This window comes from Rhincodon typus, chromosome 3, assembly GCF_021869965.1.
Source record: "Rhincodon typus isolate 14 chromosome 3, sRhiTyp1.1, whole genome shotgun sequence".
Lineage (NCBI taxonomy): Eukaryota > Metazoa > Chordata > Chondrichthyes > Orectolobiformes > Rhincodontidae > Rhincodon > Rhincodon typus.
Window position 1 is genome coordinate 104154955 of NC_063334.1, and position 22940 is coordinate 104177894.

Here is a 22940-nt window from a genome sequence, read left to right on the forward strand (position 1 = left end):
ACCAACAAAAGTTACCAGAAACAGTTTAAGCTCGCACTCCCTTACCCACTGGAACTCTCATTGCTGACCTTCCTCTCATGATGATCTGTCTCCTCTGAAACTTGCTTCTCTTTTTTTGCTTAGAGGAGGGAGGAGGGATGGAAATTCTACAGTAATATAACGTTTGGGCCAACCATTTCTTAACAGTAGGTTCTTCCACGATACCCTTCAGTCCTGGGCTGACTGCGAAGTCCACTCCCAGAATGCAAACAAGCGATGACTCAGTACCCTCTTGTTGGAAAATAATGCAAATAAATGGCCAAAGAACCAAAGGCGACATAAGGAAAATCCTTTTGTTTTACACAGCAAGTGGTTGGGATCTACAACACACGGCCTGAGAGTGTGGTGGAGACAAATTCAGTCATGCTTTTCAAAAGAGAATTTGATAATTTTCTGAGCAGAAAAAAATTGCAGGGCTATGGAGAAAAGGTGGAGTAGTTGCGACTAGGTGAGATGTTCTTGCAGAGATCCAGCATGGACACATTGAGTCAAATGGACTATGATTCTCTGATCGATACATCAATGGAGTGGCTTTTTATGGTTCTTAATTCTTCTGCTCTCACCAATTCAATTATAGCTAATGGAGGATTTAATATGTAACTAAAATGGAAGAAGTGTTTTTTTTTGCGTCAATAAATATAGAACTTGTTAGTCAGGTGAAATAGCAGTTTGCTACAGTAACACATTTTTATGAAGTTACACCCTATTCCTCCGAGCTATGTTGTTCTCTTTTTAGGATGGAGATCATTAGGATACTTTTGATGCCTGAAAATGAGATATTAAGTTGCTTAATTGAACATTACCACACCACACCAGTTTAGTCGAGTGTTTACGCAAGGCTTGTAAGTAAAATGGAAGGAAATGATGTGCACTATAATAATAACAATCCAGTGGTGTGCCAGTGGAAATTCTCCAAGAGGCAGGCGTATGCAACCATTGTCTGAATTCTAACTCCTGCCTGAACCCAGGGTGGGTGGAGGAAGTCTTTGTTCGGAGAAGGATTCCTTTCCTCTACATGAGCAAGCTCCCTTCTTGTCTACTTGCCGATCAACAAGGCAGTGCTGTGAAGAACCCTGTAGTGATGATATAAATGTCGGAGAGACTGAGTAAAAATATATTTCAGATGAAATGCTGAAAAATATCATGACCAATTAGAAACATTTATCATTGCTTTATATATGTCTATAATTATTTAAAGATTATTATTGTTTAAACATATAGAAATACAATGCATTTGCAAAATATAATCACAATATCCCATTTCACGATACCTGCATTACAGTCTGGTTATAAACTATATTACAACTGCGATATTGTTTGCCTATAAGCAATATGCATTGTATCGGGAATTTTAAAGTACTTCAGAGGCTGCTTGTGCTGTATAATTGCGAAGGACGGTCACAAATGTAAAGTTTGCTGAGGCCGTGGATCATATAGGCAGGAATTCGTGAATAAAGCCGGACTTAGATTGAGGTTGCAGAGAATCTGCTGTTCTATTCTTCGCATTGACCTGCACATGATCTGCCATGCCTGCAGCACAAATCTCTCTGTTACCAGTTGCCGTGGTTACAAAAAGCTCATGGTAAACCAATGGGCTTTCTGCAGCATTGCTGAAAAGCACCAGCCATTTTGGTTATGGGAGCACACTGGAATAATGCTCTGCTTTATCCAGCAATAACATCAGCTATTGAAGAGAGAGTCCCGCGTTCCAGATGATCTTTGTCGCTCAGAATGCCACCGAATTGCTCGACCATCAGGCTGTTCACTACTGCCGCTGGGCTGGACTGAAAGGAAATAATCTGCAGTGCAAATCTGGGGGCAGATCAAGCAAACACAGACAGTGTTTTGTGTGGTAAAAGAGCGTTGTGCTGTCACGTTACCTTAACTGTCTAACTGTTGTCTGCTATTGGTGACCAAGTAAGAAGGGTGTAGTCCCGCACTGACACTGTTTATGTACATTTTTGCTGCTTTATTTGGACAGACTCCCACTGAAGAAGCAGGTGTGTGATTTATCTGGGTTCCACACCGGCTGCAGCTCCTCTGGTTTTACATGCTGCTCTCAGCTCGGCTGCTGCATTTGGGACATCTGGTCGTGGACATTGTTAAACCTGGTCAATCGGTGCTCAGCTGGTCTCTCCCCATTCAGGTAAACTCAAATTGCAATATTGACTTTCTTCTTTGATTGTGAAACTGGCGAGCAAATACATGGGCAAACTACAAAGCAGTTCTAGTGGGGCTGTCGGAATGTGCAAGTGCTTCTGTCTAAGAAACAATTACCTCTGTTGACACAGACTTCATATCTCAATATTAATCCGGTGCAGTTGTGTTCGTTGTGATGGATGTTTGCAATTTAAAAGACTTTCTCTCCGCGATTTCGATATCCTGATTTCGCGCGGCCCCCCACGTCGATGGTTACAGAAATGATCCCCGCAGTAAAAAGACAGTAGTTTGTGATGTTCGTATTATACAAACCTATATAGGTGCCATACTTGCATGTTTCTCAAGCAGTAAGAGCCAGCAGCTATCGGAGTGTACAGTGATAACCTTTCCCAGAGAAAGGCAAACTCTCGTTAAATATCTAATACTGTATATTTCAAAATTAAACATACAAGCAGCTGGTATACACTTAGAGGCTTCTTTTGAATTATTACCTTTTTGTATGCTATAACAGAATCAAATGATGGTAGGAGATTACAGACGCTATTTGTGTTCTAGTGTCTGTTGGATTACTTACATGAACCAAGATCAGTATGTGATTAAACTTGTATTATGATCTATCCCACTGTGCGAAGAGCTGAGAAATGGCTTTGACTATTTTGTTGGCTCAAACTCAAATTACGTTTATTTCTTATTGCAAGCATCATTGACTGATAAAGACAATTTTAATATTTAATCTCAGGTCATTAGAAAATAATTTCTTCAGCTTATTCCTTCCTATTAAGATCGTCTTGGTTAGCAAGTGGTTGATTGAAGCATGCAGTAAATCTCAAGGTAAATGATCAATATAATGCAACATGTATCTTGTATTACTGTTGGTGTTTCGGATTGTAGCTTGCAAATGTGGTCAAATGTGTTTTCTTACCCTGGAATAAGAAAGTAATTAAAAGTTTAAATTGTATGTGGCGAGAGTGAGTAAAGATCAGTTTTTTGAAACCCTTTCCACAAAGTATTCAACTGTATCTGCACTGGCTGTTAAAATCAAAAACCACAATTTATAAGTTATCATCAGTGCAGTATAATAACTGAGTGTTTTTCCAAACAATAATTATCTGCTCTTACCCTGTACAAGTAATTTAGAGGCCCTGTTTTGTTCTGAAAATGCTGGTGTTGCCATCAATGTTAAGTTGGATTGTTGTGGCAGCTGCAATTGTAGTTTCAGTTATATACTTGTGCCTGATCCAAGGTTTGGGAGGGTAGTGAATGTCTAAGTCACTAACCCGTGGTCAGTAAAATAGATAATGTTCCAAGAGATATGAAGACAGCTAGAGATTGTTACTTAGGAAAGAGCTTGTCTTGCATAAAAGTGATGGTATTTGCTGACAATAAAATTTAAGCCTTGAAAAGTTTACAGTTTCTTCCTTAATAGAACACTTCCTTGTCTCTGCAAAATATGTTTGTGTATTGTTCAAGATACAATTTTGTTCTTGTTTTTTTTGTTACAATTAAAGCATGAGAAAGCATTGGCTACAACTTTTTAATTTCTGGAGGTTTAGAATAAAGTAACAATTTGAAAAATCTATCAAGATAGTTCCCTTACAGATCAATGGAGGATCAGCTTCTCTTGTGGCCTTGATAATATCTCCTCTGATTATGTTAAATTAGAGCTTTTGATGAGACCTTACTGTTACACTGATAGATTAGATAAAAGCCAAAAAAAGTTGCTGCCAAAAGATTCAATACTGTATTTGTCATAATTTCAGTTCATCTGTCCATAAGGACATTATTCTTTTATGAGCCAGACAACGATCTTTTATTTCACTACAAGATTGATATCTTAGTATATTATTATTCAAACAGATTAAGGATTCCTGAAACATATTGGCTGCATGTTACAAAAGCCATCTGAAATCCAAGAGTCTTTTCTCTCCCCTGCTTCAGGTTATTCTCAGCTTTAATACATGCTATGAGTGGATATTCTTCTTATAGGAATGAGGCAGGGCAATGCCTCTGCTAGTTTGCTAAGTGCAGTAAATTGTAACATTTTTTACAAATAATTACCATTTCACAAGAGACCAGGTTAAAAGTTCCTGACTGTAGCATCATCTTCAGTGAAAGAAACTTATGTACCTAATTCACCAGCCAAAGGGCCTTTCATGTTTATTACAAGACATCTTTTTTCATGCCTCCTATTTATCATGATAACAAGAATAAATTGTGTAAACTTTCCAAATGCATGTCAGACCATTTAAATTATATACTATTCCTTGTTCCAAAATTCCATTAATACAAATTGTTTTTGCTCTATTCCTGCTTGACTTATTCCCCCATCCTCTTCTTGACTGTTACCATAGCATAGATGAGTGTACTCTCCTCATATCCCTTCCTACACTATGCTTAAAATTTGTAGCTTAAAGCTCCATTCTTAATTTGAGCGCATACTATTTTGGAGTTGTTTCTTAGATGAGTTGATATCAAACTGACGCCCTATTTTGTTGATTAAGGGAATTGTGAAAGGCTTCATGACTTTTATATTTGAAGAAGTAGAAGGATTTTTTTCCAGTGTACTGGTAAATGTTCTTTCTCAAAAGCAACATATTAATAAACAGTTTAGTTAGTTATTTATCCAGTTCCACTTTAGTAGGCAAATTTGCTATTATGTAGGCATCTGCATTCTGCATTGACAGCACTAGAACACTTGTAATTGATTATGAAAGGCTCCAAGCAAGAAAACCTCATTATTAACAAAAACAGAAATTGCTCCTCTGGCCTGTTCAGAGATGGAGTCACTTGAGCCAAAATGTTAACTCTGCTTTCCCTCCACGGATGCTGCCAGAACTGCTGTATTTTTCCAACAATTTCTGTTTTTGTTTCTGATTTCCAGCATCTGCAGCTTTTTTTTATTTTTAATGTTCTAGCATTACAGGAGAAATAATTGACAACATGACCACAAGTATAACAGCTATCATGGAGAAAGTTGTGTCCTGCTTTTAAGCTTCAAGATCAAAAATGGGACATCTGATGTTCCATGTGCTGTTTGACTGTCAGTAGGACAAAATAGACACTTTTGTTTTCAAACCATTCCCAGACCACATGTTGTAGATATATTTAATCAACCTGTTCAGTTGTGTTGTGAGACACTTCTGGAGAGGCACGAGTTGACTCAGGCCTTCTAGCCCAGAGGCAGGGACAGTACTGCTGTGTCCCAAAACCCCTGCAGGTCTCATGATGTATACTGGTTAAATAGTTATCAGGCACACACTCTCAGTTAGTCAACAGAAATCTCTGGTGCTGCACGCTTGCTTTAATTATTAAATAACATAATATCGTAAAATATGCTGGTTATCTACTTTTCAAGTTCCCTTCATATGGTCATTCATTTAAAAGCACCAGTTGTGGAAGGGGCCATTTAAGTTTCAAATTTAGAGCCAATGCTCCCTTAGAAGCCGAGGAAGGGATTTGCTGAAATTACTTACAGCCCAGGAAAGAGTTCCTGGTCACTCAATGAAGTGACTAGTTTCACAGTTTTAGCTATTGCTTGCGTAGCTGGATGCATAGGAGCGTCCCATTCATCATTGTGGGTGCTGTCCCAGTAATGATAATGGTCATACATACAAACGAGGTGAGAAATAGGCCATTTGACCACACAGGGCTGCTGCAATTTTCTGTAAGATCATGGATGATTTGATTGTGATCTCAAATGCACGTTCTCATCTACGCCTTTGACTCTAGTATTAGCCGATAATCTATCTATGTTGTCTTACAAATAGTCAATGATCATGCCACTGAAAGATAGGTAGAAGGGTAGTATCTCCCATGGAGGATAGATGGAGGTCCTACTCCACCCAAAGTGGGCAGGGATTTTAGGCTCAATTTTTCTGACAATGGTGGCTCAAAAACATTTGCCACTTTTCCTTCTTTTTGCTCCAGAACTCTCCAATCTTGAATGTGTGCCAGATGAGATTTTTTTTTATTCCTGTACTTTGGTCAAGGATACAACATAGCTAAAAAGTTAGAAATTGTAACGCAACATATCTTTTCTCAGCCAAAGTCAACAGTTGCTATTAATTATTTCTAGCCTGCTATAATGCTTTGTGCATTTAATGTGGTTAAAGCTTCCAAATCAAAACCTGGTTTAGTAAACAATAATCTACGCTGACAGTACATGGCATGTTCAAAATGTAATTTTTAAAAACACTGTATTTTAATTTCATGTATACTGCCTGCTTCTGAAGAACTAAAATAAACTGGGTTTGACTCTACTGGAAGATTGTAGGATGTCCAAATAATGGAATGAACCTGAAAGTTCAGTTTTAACTTGTCTTTACAAGTGGCTGTAAGGAATGTCATCATTGAATGAGGTAGAGGATCTTTTAAAGTAGATTAACTCAACTTGCTGACATGTTCCAGCTGTAACGTCGCTCCAATTTTTACTGTTCTCTTTGTTAAAGTCATTGAAATGCCTGCCAGAGACCGACAGGTGCCGCATGAATGCAATGTGTGCAAATTGGGTTCCTGTTGCTGTAATTGGGACCTTGGTGCGATTTAAGCTAGTTAGATAAAAGCCCTGCAGAACGGCCACCCTACTGAGGAAATGTTTGTGTGATTGCACTGTCTGACTCACTGGAAGCAATATTCGGATTAAATGGATCTGTGTGCCGTGCTTGGTGCAGTTTGAGGCGATTGTTCAGTTTTGTGTTTTGCTTTTTTCTGCTTTAATCACCCTCATTGAGTTTTAGCAGGTTGCAGAAGGTGCCAGTTCTGCTTGGAGAAGCAGCCTCACTAATCAGGATGAGTCGCAGGCGGATCTTTTGTCAGACGGCTGCTTCGAACATAGGAACATAAGAAATAGGAGCAGGAGGTGGCTATCTGGCCCATTGCGCCAGCTCCACTCGGAGTGCTGCTCACTGGCATTCCCCAGCTCTCAGTAAAGGCTAAGGATGGCCTTCCTGGATAGGGCTGAGCATAGACTGGAGTGCACAAGCAGGATCCCAATGCTATATTTAGCAGCAGTAAGATGAAGCCCACTGACTTTCCCATTATCACCAAGGTGGAGAAATTTGTTCTGCTAATACTGCTTCTAGCACTGCCTGCCTCAGGGAATTGCTCAACTCTGCCTAGAGGAGGCAGTACAGGGATGAATTCCTTCCTCGGGTCTCCAGTCAGGCAACCACTTAGGGCTAAAGGAATCAAAGGGTGTGGGGAGAAAGGAGGATCAGGGTACTGAGGTGGACAATCAGCCATGAATGGCGGAGTTGGTCTGAAAGCCTGAATGGCTGTCTCCTGCCCCTGATTTCTGTGTTTCTATGTTCTGTTGTGTTGGTGTCTGTAAATGTACAATGGTGTAACCATCAAGATACCACAAGGTATCTAGAAGCTTTTGTTCACAGGAAGGGCTATCATTTAAAGGTATCAATCACCATTGAAGGACCATGCAAGTTTCAGCTTGTTTTAATGGAAACTGTCAAGGTGGCTTTGTCCTCGGGTACTCATGCAGGGAGCCTCGAGATGTCCATGGATGCCAGAGGCTAGATGCTGGCATTAATGGAGGCTCAGCAACAATCCTGCAGCACGCTAGCTGCTGATGCGCTTGTCTGGCCTGGAGAGCTTTCTGTATTCATCAGGGGGGTGGTGAAGGAGCGGGATTTCTGCCATCTCTAGAGAGAGAGAGAGAGAGAGAGAGAGAGAGAGGGAAGCATGTGCTGACCCTACTGCTGCAGCCATGGGACTATGGTTTATCATTCCTAATGATCTGTGGGAGTGCAGATTACAGGAGATGAGTGACTCCTGGCAGGATGGTGATGCCGTATGAGATGACAGCACAACAAGCTGAAAGGAGACTCCTCCATATTTTCACCCTTGGTGTTGAAACCCTCTGGCTGCCTTCCAAAACCTCATGTAACAGCTCATGTGTGTGGCAAGCAATTTTCTTTTCATAGCTCAACTCCACATCTCTGCTGGCCTCAGCAAAGTTGGGAGAGTGTCTTGTCCTTTAGAAAGTTATCTCTTAGACTGCCCTTGTCACCACCTCCTGCTCACTTCTGCTATGGGGGCTCGCTATGTACAAACTCCCACCATCTCTAACACAAGGGAATACATGTACTGATCCTACTGCTTCAGTAACTCTCACAGGGTGCCACAGTTTTAACTGCTGTGTGAAGGGGATGGCACACATACTGTTGTTTGATTTGAATGATTATCCTACTCCCATGATGCCATTCTCAAAGACTTTTACTGCTGAGAAAGGTCTAGATAAATGGACGAGAGGGATTCAGTGTACTACAATTAATCTCATTGAGTTTGTAGGCAACTGAAGTAAGGTTAACCAAGCAACTTCTTTTCTAGCCAATTCTCTCATAGACTCCCTACAGCGTGGAACCAGGCCACTCAGCCCATCGAATCCACACCGACCCTCTGAAGACCATCCCACCCTGACCTAGCTGCCTACCCTATCCCTGTAACCCTGCATTTCCCATGGCTAATCCACCTACCCTGCACATCCTTGGACACTATGGGGTAATTTAGTATGGCCAATCCACATAACTTACACATCTTTGGACTGTGGGAGAAAACTGGATCACCTGGAGGAAATCCATGCAGACACCGGGAGAATGTGCAAGTTCCATGCAGACAGTTGCCTGAGGCTGGAATTGAATCTGGGTCCCTGGCACTGCAAGGCCACAGTGCTAACCGTCTAACCTATGTACCAACCTCACATGTGTTTACTCCTTCTGAAGTATAATTCAGGAGTGCTTTTCATCTTCTGATACAGTACCGAAGTGGCAAATATTCACATATATGTCAAAAGGCTATTCATTCATGAAAGCCATCACTACCGGGGAATTGCGACCTGATCCTGACCTCACCTAACTTTAGCACGCTTGCATTTCCAGCAGGGTTTGTCCAGTACTGATCAAAAGTAGGAACTAGGTTTGACTATTTCCCATATAACCCAGAGATGCTGAGGCTAATTGGACCATTCCTATTGCAACCCAAGCTGAGACTAGCTAAGCAAGCTCAGAACTGAGGAATTGAACCTGGAGCATCCCTTAACCAAATTGCCCCTTGATTCACAAAGGTGTACTGGTGGTGGAAGCCCCTTGGTTATAAATCAGAAAATATTGAAGAATTGTAAGAGAAAAGGGCAGCATGCAGTACTTTCCTTTAATAACATGCAGTTAATTGGAAGCTACTGCCATAAATCCTGCTTTGACAGGACTGTTCTGAAGTGGCTGTTGATTAGTCCAGAAACAATAAAAATATGGTTTTTACAATATTTGTAGCTTTCGGGGAAGAATCCACGTGGGGCTGTGTCATCAGTCGATTGAACAATCTCTGTTTGTGACAACAAAATTAAACAAAGTACTGCAGGTGCTGGGGATCTGCAATAAAAACAACAAGTACTTGAGAAATTCAGCAGGTCTGGCAGCATCTATGGAGAGAGAAACAAAATTAACATTTCCAACCTGAAGAAGAGTTACATCAGACTTGAAATGTTCACTCTCCTCAGATGCTGCCAGACCCCTGAGTTGCTCTGTTTTTATTTCAGTTCATGACATCTCATTATGGCTACAGTGAATAACCTGTTGAAAGGCTGCCTTGTGTGGGTATCCCATTAGCCAGAAATCTCTGCAACAAGTCGCTGAACACAGTAATGTTAATGTTCATTATTGTTTTAACAGAACACAGGGAGAACTGTAGGCCATTTAGCCACTTGAGCTTGCTTTTCAGTGAGATATGTCACATCCAACTCTTTGTTCCTACATCTTATTCCTTTGATACTTTTTTGGGTAGGGGTAGCAAAAATTAACAATCGATCAAGTGTCCAAATGCTGTGTGCAAATCGGAGTTCCGAGCTTCTGTCATTTTTTGTGCTTAGAAATATTTCTTCACTTCACTGCTAAAAAGTCTGGCGCTAATTTTAGGCCGTATCCTTTAGTGAAACTCCAGTTGATTGGTAGACAGAACGAAACTGTTTCGGAACAGGAAAAAGCTTTTTAGACGTTCTGCCATTCAGTTGGATCATGGCTGACCATCTATACCAATGCCACATCCCTACATTATCTCCATTTCTCCTGATGCCATTAGTGTTGTCTAAGGGCCAGAGGACCCTGGAGGAATATTCCCTGTAAGCTTTGTGGTCATGTAGCAGCTTAGAAATTCTCCTGCGGGATGACTTCTGCTCTGGTTTAAATATACCGCACATGGAACTCCAAGGTCTGCACAGGAACAACTAAAATTAGGGGGAGTGTTGCCTGGTAGCAACCTTGCTGTGATATCACAGAGCTGCACATCCCTGGGTATAAGTGCCATGGTGTGGGTGGAGTTAGAACTGTTTGGAAGGAACACAGTGTAGGACAATCAGAGACTCACTATAAGGTGTACAGAGGCATGATCACTCTAAGAAGGTAGATTAGTAATAACCTAATATAACTGTAAGTCACAACCTGGTATAGATTACCATGTATGATATTAGTATGGAAGTGTAAGAAATAGTGTTTCTTTGAAGAATAAGCTTAAAACTAGTTCTTGACTTTGCCTTCTCTCCAACTAGTCTGTCCTAAACCCAAAAAAAAATTATCGTGTAGCAAAAAAACACATAGCAAAAGAAGCCTATTGATTTGAATGATTGACCTTCCGCAGCCCATCAAGGGGAAAGAATTTTAAAGATTCATCACCATCTGGTTGAAGAAGTTCCTCATCTCATTCCTAAATGTCCTAAAATTAGATCCCCTGGTTATAGAGCCAGCATCTGGGGGAAACATCTTATTTACATCCACCTTAGTACAACCTGTAAGAAATTTACATACTTCATTTGGATCACTTCTCATTCTGTGAAACTCCAGCGAAGGTAGGCCACTGTTTCCTCAAAAAAACAATCCCTCCATCACAGGGATGAGACTGGTGTTGAACTCCTCCTCTGTCAAGTCTATCCATCCTTCAAAAAGAAGACCAAAACTGGTGTACATGACTCCAGGTTCAGTTTCACCAAGGCATGAAGACCAGATCAAGGAGACACAACCTTAAATGTTGAGCTAGGCTACTTGGGTGCTGCGAGGGTGGAAGTCTGCAATGTTACCAGAGGGTATTCAACTGAAAATTTTAAAATTGGGATTGAATTTTTTTTTTTGTTGGCAGAGTTTTTAACAATTGCAGCATGAAGGCAAATAGAGATGAGCTATGGACCAATCATATTTCAGTTCAATGGCAGAGCATGGTTACTGTCTTTGATGGCATTACAAACAGGGTCAGCCTTCCTCTTAAAATGTCTGCAACAGAGATTTCCACGTTGTGATACCGAAGAGTACTTTAATACTAAGTGATGCTGCATCTATTTACTGAAGTGCAAACATTTTATGATTTTGATTTTAGATGTTATTCCCTTGATCGCATTTTAACACTCCGCATAATATATGAGGCAATTCTATCATCCTGTTATTAATCACTTTGCTGATGTGTGAATTGTCTTGAGAGCCTACTTACTGGGTGACATTGTGCGTCTAACGTAACATTCATTGATAGAGAACAAATGATTTCAAGCAAACTTTCCTAATGATATCAAAGCACAGCCGAATCTCTGTTGGCCTTGTCCAGCTGGAATGACTGCAGTGCTTGTTGGTGATGGTTCCTTTTCTTTAATATTTATCCCAGAAACACTATTGTAGTTGTATTCGGTTGGCAACTGTAGTGAAATAAGTCGCTTTTGAAACCCAGCAGCATCATAACCAAGAAGCATTTAGCTTCTTGCAGCCTGTGGACTGACTTCTGCAGCCCCTTGCAGTGGTCTTGCAGATCTTTTACATTAACTTCTTTTCAACACTAGTTTACTGTCATTTGCAGCTTCATTTCCTTCCAATATTGTTGCTTTATGTCAAACTGAATGTGTCCACCTTGTGAATACCTCAGATTCCTTTCAAGTCCACATACCATATAAGCAGATAAGGGGATCTTCAGACGTAGCCCAGGGATTGCAGGCCTTTTAAAGAAGTTGGTTGCATCTGTCAGTCAGCGGTTTTTAAATAAGAAGCACATCTGTATCAGAATGAACAGGGTCAGGGTGATTACACTTTGTCACCTTGAAGCATGCACCAGTGACATCTTTCGGCTGGCTGCATAGTCAATCAGACAAATTCCTTGTCACATCTCACCCCTGCCCCGTCCCCACTATTTAGTCAGGATTATGTGAGACCTGATTGTCGGCCTGTTCCCGCCCTGTCGCAGTTCCTCCTGTGGCTGGTGGAGGAGGGAGTTCAGTTTGAAGGCCACCAGGGCACACTCTGTCAGTGGGAAGTGCGCCTCCTTTTACAGGGCCCCTGGCTTCCACTTCATTCACTGGGGCCTCCTCCTCTGGCTCAGGTGATAAACCCCCATCTCCTCCTCCCCTCCCCCCTCCCCACCCCATCCTACTCCAGCAAAGCTGTCCAAAGGCTGGCAGCTCGAAGAGATGGGGCACTCCCCTCGGAGATGGTGAAAGATTCTCTCTAAGCTAATTAGTGTCCCTCTGAGCAGTAAATAACCAAGGGGCAGGCTGCCAGGGAGGGTACGGTCACTGTTCACATTTCCAGTGGGTTAGGGATGGGGACGGTGAGCTGGAATTCAGGCAAGTCTTAAAGTCCTGCTTTTAAAGTGTCTGTACTCTCTGTACTAAATATATTTTGTTCTTTTTAAAGTAAATCACTTGCATTTATTATTCTAAACTCTTAAACTATCGCAACTGTGTCCTATTCTGTATCTAATCATTTTTGTTCATACGAAAAGAAGCCAACTTTTAAGTCCTTTGTCATTAATTGTACATACTGTTAATCCTAATGGAAAGTTAGTTGTTTATGCTTTTATTAATAGGGGAAGAAACCGAGAGAAATCCTCTTTTTAATTTGACTTCTGCACGTCGCAATGGTTTGTTAACGTATGTGTTAATTTGAAAAGGGTCTAATATGTATAGTGTGGGCAGGGGTGGAAGGTCCTGAAGTAGCCAGTGTTCATTTGTGGCCTTGTTTTAAAACACCTTATCGGTAAAAGCTAAACCCTGCCTGTAAATGAGAGCACTGATGCTCCCAGTGTTATCATGAACTAGGCCTTACCCCCTCCTGAGGCTGCACCTGTTCTGTGCTCCTGACTGACAGTTTTCCAAATGCCGCCTGTTTGGAGACCTGGCGTGAACAGGAAATGAAGCTAATTATTCCCCACTGACAGGAAGCCAAATTTCGCACATGGACTGGGAGCTAACGCAGACCCAGTGAAGAGTTAATATTGCCAAGAGCCAGTGAGAGGAGGTTATCTGTGCTGTGGTGGGTCCTAGCTCATAGGACAAGACACACCGACTGTAGGGTTTTGTAAATTTTAATATCAGGCTGTGCAACATTATCTTGCTTAAACTATTGTTAAAGAGTAAGCAAGAGGACTAGCAATGGAAGAGCAGGAATCTGGTGGACATTCCAAATAACTTTTTTTGAAAATATTGAATCGGTCAGAAGAACATTTGAAGAAACTGAAGGTTATGTAACTTCACTCTTTACACTGTCTGCTCTGATGCTGAATCTGCTACTAAATTTTATTTGACAAAGCTGCTTTCTGTGGATTTATCTGCATTCCTATTACCATCCCTGCCCAGTGAAGCGGTTGAAGCTACCTCATTGAATGTTTTTAAGGCAAAGCTAGATAAATTTTTGAACAGTAAAGGAATGAAGGGTTATGGTGAGTGGGCGGGTAAGTGGAGATGAGTCTCAAAAAGATCAGCCACGATCTTATTAAATGGCGGGGAAGGCTTGAGGGGCCGGATGGCCTACTCCTGCTCCTAGTTCTTATGTTCTTATGTTCTTATTCCAATTGGGCACTGCTGGTGTAAAATGGATGCTACACTTAATGAGCTTTTTTTTTTAAGATGTCCATCAGATGCTATTATTGTATTGCTGTACTGCCCTTGCATTGCAAAATCGACTGTATCTTATACCTCTAATCCTACCAATTAACCTATTGGTCAATAGGGTTACAATTACTGTTCGTAATTCTGTGATAGCTTTAATCTTTTTTATCATTGTTCTTGTGTGGCGCTGCAGATTGATGCAATGCACCAACAGATATTTATATTATTGCGTCCTGTCTTATGGGTCTCTTTGTTTCACTGTTGTGGTGTTGCATTGTAGGAATGGTGAGGGTATACCAACGTCTTCACAATAGAGATGCACCTATTTTATTGTCACCACCTTCTGCGTGACTGCTTACCACTTTTTCTTCTTTTTGACTTTTACACTTTATTTTCTTCTGTGTGTCTCTCGTGTGTGTAAAACCTCAACTTGAGGTTCTGTGCACATTGTGACTTACTTTGTTATCACTCTGCACTTATTATATGATATCTCTGAGCTGCATTGGTAAGGAGAAAACCTTTCTGTATATCCAGTCTCAGAATCCAGTTGGTGGAAGCTTACAGAAAGGTGCATCCTCTCAGGTTTTGATGCTATTGCTGGGTGAGGGTGTCACGAAGCATCTTCTGTTCATGCAAACAAACTTTTACTGCCATTCAGTTAATCACAACCGTTAGTCAAAACATGACACGCAGAAAGTGCTTTGGTGTGCACAGTGGCATCCATTCTATGAATAAATCACTGAAGCTGTAATCTGTTTTCACTGCAATTATTTAGTCGGACAATTCGACAGGTGCTTGACAAGATACACAAAGGAAAATCCATTTTTACCAAATCCTGTAGCAATGATCAGCAGATGGATTTGTAACAGATAGGATTAGTGCAATAATGAGTATTCTATTTGTATTTAGACGACATGATCTATGCAGGTAACGAAGATTGCTAATGGGAAATAGGTGATAAAATCATTTAGTTTTATTTGCTGATAGGATCAAAGTATCATGGCGAGACCAGTGTTGTGCCCATCCTTGATTGCCCTTGAACGTGCTTATGGCGGGACACCTTCCTGAATCCTGGTGGTGTCTGTCATTTTGGGGCCTATGTTTATGGATTCTGAGTCCGCAATGATGAAGAAATGGAGATGAAAACCGAAAGAACTGCGGATGCTGGAAATCAGAAACAAGAACAGAAATTGCTGGAAAAGCTCAGCAGGTCTGGCAGCCTCTGTGGAGAGAGATCAGAGTTAATGTTTCAGGTCCAGTGACCCTTCCTCAGAACTGCGGACCTTTCCAAGAACTTTTTCAAGAAATGGAGATGTATTTCCAAGTCAGGATATGTGATTTTTTTTCACGTTTGTTTAATTATTTAACATTTTACTTTGTAAAAGCAGTAGAATTGTTTGTGGTTTTAGATTATATATATTGCTAACACATGGATTAAGAAGGAATAGGTATAAATCCAATGACCACATGCAACAGCAAACCCAATATTTGTATGGTGAATTGAACACTCACCCTTCCAGCTGAGGAAACTTGGAGTTTTGAACATAAGAACTAGGAGCAGGAGTAGGCCATTCAGCCCCTCGAGCTTGCTCCATCATACAGAACCATCGTGGTTAATCTCATTTTGGACTCAACTGCACTTTCCTGCCCGCTCTCCATAACCTGACAACCCATTACTAATTAAAAATCTGTCTACCTTCTCCTTAAACTTACTCAATGTCCCAGCATCCACCACACTCTGGGGTCGTGAATTCCACAGATTCACAACCCTTTGAGAGAAGTAATTTCTCCTCAGAGATAGTAGGAACTGCCGATGCTGGAGTCAGAGATAACACAGTGTGGAGCTAGAGGAACACAGCAGGCCAGGCAGTGTCAGAGGAGCAGGAAAGTTGATGTTTCGGGTCGGGACCCTTCTTCAGAAATGGGGAAAAAGGGTCTCAACCCAAAACGTCAACTTTCCTGCTCCTCTGATGTTGCCTGGCCTGCTGTGTTCCTCCAGCTCCACACTGTGTTATGTCTAATTTTTCCTCATCTCTGTTTTAAATCTGCTGCCCATACTGCTAAAACTGAGACCTCTCATTCTCAATTGACCCACATGGAGAAACATACTGAAGAAGGATCGTGACCTGAAATGTCAGCTTTCCTGTTCTTTTGATGCCGCCTGGCCTGCTGTGTTCCTCCAGCTCCACACTGTGTTATTTCTGACTCCAGAATCTGCAGTTCTTACTATCTTCGCTCTATGTCTACTATTTTTCATATCTTCCTTGGGTTTACTCTCTCTCTTGCCTGACTGTGTGACAGCTGAATGAATCAAAGCCCTTTTCAGGTGGTCATTCTTTATGTGTGAGACTGGAACGCTGTATCACTGTGCTGCTCAGTTGCTGAGATCGTTATAAACAAGTCGTAGGAACAGAAGTAGGTCATTCATCCCCTCAAGCCTGTTCCAGCAACAAGATCATGGCTGATCTGTGGCCTGCTTTTGGCCCAAACCCCTTCATACGTTCACTTAACCAAAATTTATCTGTCTGAGATTTCAACTTCACAATTGAACTGCTGTTTCTGGACGAGAATTCCAAACATATACCACCCTTTGTGTGTAGAAGTGTTCAATTCTGATTACCCTCCTAGAGGAATGATTTTGGAAAACTTAAGAGGGTTCAGAAAACATTTACAAGGATGTTGCCAGCACTGGAGGGTTAGAGCTATAGGGAGAGGCTGAATAGACTGGGGCTATTTTCCCTGGAGCATCGGAAACTGAGGGCTGACCTTTATAGAGGTTTATAAGATCATGAGGGGCATGGATACAGTAGGGAAGTCCAAAACTAGAGGGCATAGGTTTAAGGTGAGAGGGGAAAGATTTAAAAGGGACCAAAGAGGCAACATTTTCACGCAGAGGGTGGTGGAATGGAATGGGCTGCCAGAGGAAGTGGTAGAGGTGGGTGGCTCATTGGTGGGGTGGCACAGTGGCTCAGTGGTTAGCACGGCTGCCTCACAGCACCAGGCACCCGGGTTCGATTCCACTCTCGGGTGACTGTGTGGAGTTTGCACATTTTCCTCATGTCTGGGTGCTCTGGTTTCCTCCCACATCCAAAGATGTGCAGGCTAGGTGGGTTGGCCATGCTAAAATTGCCCCTAGTGTTCAGGGATGTGTAGATTAGGTGGGGGATGGGTCTGAGGGTCAGTGTGGACTTGTTGGAATGAAGGGCTTGTTCCCACACATTCTATGATCTATAAAAAGCCGTCTGGATGAGTACATGAATAGGAAGGATACACAGGGATATGGGCCAAATGCTGGCAAATGGGATGTGATTAATTTAGAATGTCTGATTGGCATGGTTGAATTGGACTGAAGGATTTGTTTCCGTGCTGTATGACTCTATAGTCTATGACTCTAAGACTCTAAGCCATAGGAACAGGAGTAGGTCATTCAGGCCCTCAAGCCTGTTTACCATTCAGTGATATCGTGGCTGATCTGTGGCCTAACTCCACACAACTGCCTTTGGCCCAAGGGCCCTTAACAACTTCACTTAACAAAAATTTATCTATTTCAGATTTAAAATTCACAACTGAACTGCAGTTTGTAGATGAAAGTTCCAAACATCTGCCGTCTTTTATGTATAGAAGGCCTTCCTAACCATCTCTGCTCAATGGTCTGGTGTTAATTCTCAGACTATGCCCCTCCCCAGTTCTAGAATGTCCAACCCGCGAAAATAGTTTGTAGCTACCCTGTCTTTTCCTGTTAACATCATGAAGATTTTGATCAGATCACCCGTTGACCTTCTAAATTCTAGAGAAAACAAGCTTAATTTGTGTAATCACTCATAACTTAACCTGTAAAGTCCAGGTATCAGTCCAGAGCTGGCTTCAAATGATGCACAAAATCCAAAAAGTATCAATTTATGCTGTTCAGCAGTGGACATTTGATAGCAATCTGCAGTAAAATGGTGGACAATTTTTAATCTTCCCAACTCCTGGTTCAGAGTCTGACTGTGCCTCTACACCCACCCCCCCCACCCTGCTCTCCCACTACTTCAGAGAATAGTTGAATATGCACGCACCAGCAGCAAACCAGCAACCTTTCTGACCTTTGTGTTGCATCACACTGTACAACTGCCCCTCAAGCCATCACATTTCATTCCAGAACTAATCCCTGAAACATCTGAAAATGATTATTATCATTCATGCCAGCAAAATTGTGCAGAATTGAACCTATACAAGAACATTAATACATCAGGGAAGGAAATGTCTTCTTTTGACATAGCGAAATGAGTTTCAGAGATATTTCCTATGATTGAATGAATTATGCATTTTATTGCTGAAGCTGAAAACCTGGAAAATCAAAGCACTACTCTCATATGGCCACCAAGAGCTTCCTGAGAGGACTCCTCTGAAGTTAAGTCCTGTTAGCTCTCGTACACGTAGTAGTGCTATACATAGGAGTACATCAAAATATTTTCAAACTCCGCTGCACTCAATTCCCTTGTTGAACAACGAAAATAAAGGTTTGTGCTGAAGATTGATCCCTGATTTTCAGGAACAGTCTATTAGTTTGAATTTGTTTGGAGTTTAATAAATTGACTTCATTCTGGGCCAAGGTGTTTGAAAATCATAACCTGGGAACTCAAGTTACATGGGGATTAGAGTGACTGAAATAGGAACATGGAGAACATTCTGGAAGTTTCTGACAGTGGTAGAATCTATGCCCAATAAATAGAGGTTGAAAGTCATCAATTGTGCACTGCCAGGATGAGCGCTCTGAATTCAAGATTAGTTGGGAGTGAAATCTGCTGGCCAATTCAGTGGGTTCACTTAAACTTATTGGCTTCCATATGGGCAATTGTGGATCCATCCCGGGGTGAACAGGAACCATACTGGCCCCAGGTCATGGTGATGGACTGAGAGTAGAAATAAAGTGCAACCTCCTTTTCTCAAAATGGGGTAGACGTTTCTTTTTTGTACAGGCATAGGGCAGGTGGACTCCCAAGGTGTGCCCTATTGGTTGGTAGCTAATGAGCTTCCCTTCCAATATCCCTTTCAACTCTTTAAGGGTCAACCCTGCAGGCCACTGACTGCCCTAGTCCCATCATGTGTCTTGAGGAATTTTAGTTCTTTATTCCTTTAAGAACAGTTTAAATATTGAGTATAGGAGTTGTGAAGTCATTTTGAGGTTGTACAGGACGTTAGTGAGGCTGCTTCTGGAGTACTGTCTCCACTTCTGGTCGCCCAGTTATAGGAAGGATGTTACTAAGCTGGAGAGGGTTCAGAAAAGATTTACCACGATGTTGCTGGGAATGGAAGGCAATAGGAAGAGGCTGGATAGGCTGGAATTCTTTTCGCTGGAGCATAGGAGGCTGAGGGGTAACCTTCTAGAGGTTTATAAAATCAATCCGTTGTATAGATAAGGTGAATGGCAAGTGTCTTTTCCCAAAGGTGGGGGAATTTCAAGACTAGGGGCCAGATATTTAAGGTGAGAGGAGAAAGATTTAAAAAGGACATGAGGGGCAACCTTTTTAGGTAGAGAGTGGTTCGTGTGTGGAATGAACATCCAGAGGAAGAGGTGGATGCAGGTATAGTTATAATGTTTAAAAGGTATTTGGATCAGTGCATGAACAAGAAATGTTTGGAGGGATATAGGCCAAGTGCAGGCAGGTGGGACTAGTTTAGTTTGGGATTACGGTTGGCATGGACTGGTTGGACCAAAGGGTCTGTTTCTGCCTGTATGATTTTATGACTATCTAAACCAGACCAATAGCTGGAAGATGTAGTTCAATATGAGTATATCTATGATCATTATTCTGGAAGGAAGGAACAAAAAAGGGAAATGTGTATAAAATGGAATATTAATGTACTTTGAGTCACATATTGTCCTAACAAAAACTGGGGAAATCAAGTTATCTTAACTCCTATTTAAACTGTACAAAATACATTATTTATGCACTTAATTACCTCTTTTTTTTTTGTGTAAAACTGTTGGACACGGGTTTTGAGCAGAACCCCCTTTGGCATAACATCCTGAAGTCCTGTTACAGTAAACCTACCTGGCATGAAACCTGATGGGCTGAATGGCTTAGGTCCATATTGGAATCACTGTCACAAATGACGTTGGAGGGCTGGAGGCATCAAGCCTAATTCACCAGCCTCTGTGCAAACAGAAAGTCTTTGGCAGCACGCGAAGAGAGTTAATGTTTCGTGTCTATTATAATCTTTCACTCAAACTAGAAAAACTTCAATTTAAAACAGTTTTAAGTCAATACAGAGGCAGGGAATGTGGGGAACAAAGATGATAGGGAAGGCCAGTGATGGCATGGAAAGGAGAGGAAGTTAAATAGCAAAAGGGATGATGGTAGGAAGGAAAATGAGTAATGTCAGCAATTTCAGAAGCTGAAGGTATGAGATACCGAGTATTGTATGGGATTTTGTGAAGCTAGACCTTTTGTGGTTCAGTGAAATCTTAATTATCCTGCATTCCCATTACACCTACTCCTTTCACCTTGTGCAACAATCTCTTTGGCCATTTAATCTGTTTCTCTCCAGGGATGCTGCTCAACATGTTCTGTGTCTCATGTAGTTTCTGTTTTGGTTTCAGATTTCCAGAATCTACGCTCTTGTACTTGGGTTTAAGTACTGTGAAGGAAGTCGTACACATGATGCTTGTTCCAGAGATTTCTCTGACTGGTTTTAGGAACAAAACAAGAGCTCAGAGATGCTCGTAAAAGTATTGATCAAATAACATAAAAATTTTCCGCTCCGCAACAGGCTACTTGACCCATTGTGGTCGTGTTGATCAAAAAGGAACTATCTAACCTAATTTCTCTTTCCAGCTCTTGGTCTGCGTACCTATTGGCGCGTCATATCCAAATACATTGTAAATGTGATGATAATTTTCAGACCCTGCACCAAAATCTGCCCTCTCCCAGGAAATGAGAGAAAAAACTTTTCCTCAGTTGCATTCCCCCAGCAAAAGCCTGCTTGTTATATCAAATTGAAAGCCCAGATTATTGAATTTGCTGCGAAGAGAGACATTTATAAACACTTGAAAGTGAAGAAGAATTCCTGTTGCCAAGATGTCCAATGTCTGGAAACAAATTGAACCGCATGAACCCTTTGAGATTCATCTTTGAAGAATCCCAAACATTACTCCATTTCCGATGCAACTTACTGTTTCTGTGCAGAATTTTCTGGTTTCTTTGTGAATTTGCTGACGCTGCCCTTCTTTGCTCTGTAATCATTCTTCCACATAATCACTGCCCTCTGTATAAAGCAGTGCAGTGGCTTTCATTAAAATTCACCTTATTGATTTGTGAACAGCAAAGATTTGCAAATATAAGCTGGTTCAGCCACATCTGAAGTATTGTGTCCAGTTCTGGTCGCCTCATTACAGGAAAGTTGTGGAATCATTGGAAAAGGTGCAGAGGAGATTTACCAGGATGTTGCCTGGAATGGAGGGAAGGTCTTACGAGGAAAAGTTGAGAGAGCTAGGGCTTTTCTCTTTAGAGCAATGAAGGATGAGAGGTGACTTGATAGAGGTGTACAAAATGATCAGAGGTATAGATAGAGTGGACAGCCAGAGACTTTTTCCTAGGGTGGAGGTAGCTATTATGAGGGGGCATTGTTTCAAAGTGAGTGGAGGTAGATATAGGGGAGACGTCAGAGGTAGGTTCTTTACTCAGAGAGTGGTAGGGGCGTGGAATGCATTGCCGGAGAGGGTAGTGGAGTCGGCCTCATTAGGGGCATTTAAGCGGCTATTAGATAGGCATATGGATGATAGTATAAGGTAAGAGTAGCGGTTAGATAGACCTTAGGTTTAGCGTAAAAGTTTGGCACAACATCGTGGGCCGAAGGGCCTGTACTGTACTGTGCTGTACTGTTCTATGTTCTATGTTCTATAACCTGTGATGATATGTGCCTTTAAGTGGGATTTGTTCTGTCCTGTTTCACTTGAAGAGGGGTGATGTCAACCTGGTACCGAGGTATCTGATCCATGGAGAGCAGAGTAAATAGCTTTGGGTTTTTTTTTAAAGTAGACAAAAGACGTATGAGTGTAGAGTCATGCATAAGCAGACCCAGGTTTTAGTTTTCGCTTTCAGTTGTTGAAGTTGGGGTTTTTGGCTTTGAAGCTGTTACATACAGCTCTCCCAATGCTGTTAGATTCATTCTCTCAGTGTTCTTTCTCCTGGACTGAGAAGATAGCAAGTGAGGCAAATCTGTTTTGCTGAATTTGCCTTTGCTAGAGGTGTGTTTATGGAATGCAGCTATATTGGAACAGTTGATAAGTAGTAGTTAAATAATATTCTATTTTGTTAAGCATTTCGATGCAGTTAAAGTTATACCAATTTGTTTTTTGTTTGCATTTTAAATAGTGAGAGAATAATGTGTGTTTTGCTTAAAGCCTAGTAATTCAAACAATTGAATCACATCTGGAACACAGCACCTTACACATCGTCTAAATAAGATAAAACTTAGGATCTAGGCTATCTCCTTGATATGTTTTCAGAGGGTTTTGTCTGGTCCATCACAAATCTCATGAAAACAGTGCTTCTCATATGTTCACTGTAGATTGAGGAGAACAATGCTAATTCAGAGCCCCAACTTGGCTCTTTAGTTTACTTTGCTTTCAGGTGGATTTGACTGAAGTGATAAGTTTAGATGTTTTAATACAGCTTCTTATGTATTTGTGTGATTTTTGTTTTAATGGTAGAATGGCTATTTCTTACCATTTATAATGCTACTCCTGACTTAAAAAGGTGTTAATTGTGATGGTGATTTCATTTCAAGTGTACCACATTTTATTATGGCCAGCAGAGAGTGGGTGAACTGATATACACCCCATTTCCAATTTCTTACGAAGAGTCGTATTAAACTTGCAATGTTAACTCTGTTT

At 41.3% G+C, this 22940-nt stretch overlaps 1 long non-coding RNA gene across 2 annotated transcripts in view; it reads left to right on the forward strand.

Moving 5' to 3' along the window:
* Nucleotides 1–1676: 1676 nt before the first annotated feature.
* LOC125482823 overlaps nucleotides 1677–22940 on the forward strand; it is a 138148-nt gene continuing 116884 nt past the window's right edge. The window contains exons 1-2 of one of the 2 annotated variants that reach the window (XR_007261806.1): nucleotides 1677–1891; nucleotides 2021–2185. This is a non-coding gene — a long non-coding RNA (uncharacterized LOC125482823). Of the gene's footprint in view, nucleotides 2186–22940 lie in introns of both variants that reach the window. The other variant, XR_007261805.1, reaches the window with a different exon arrangement.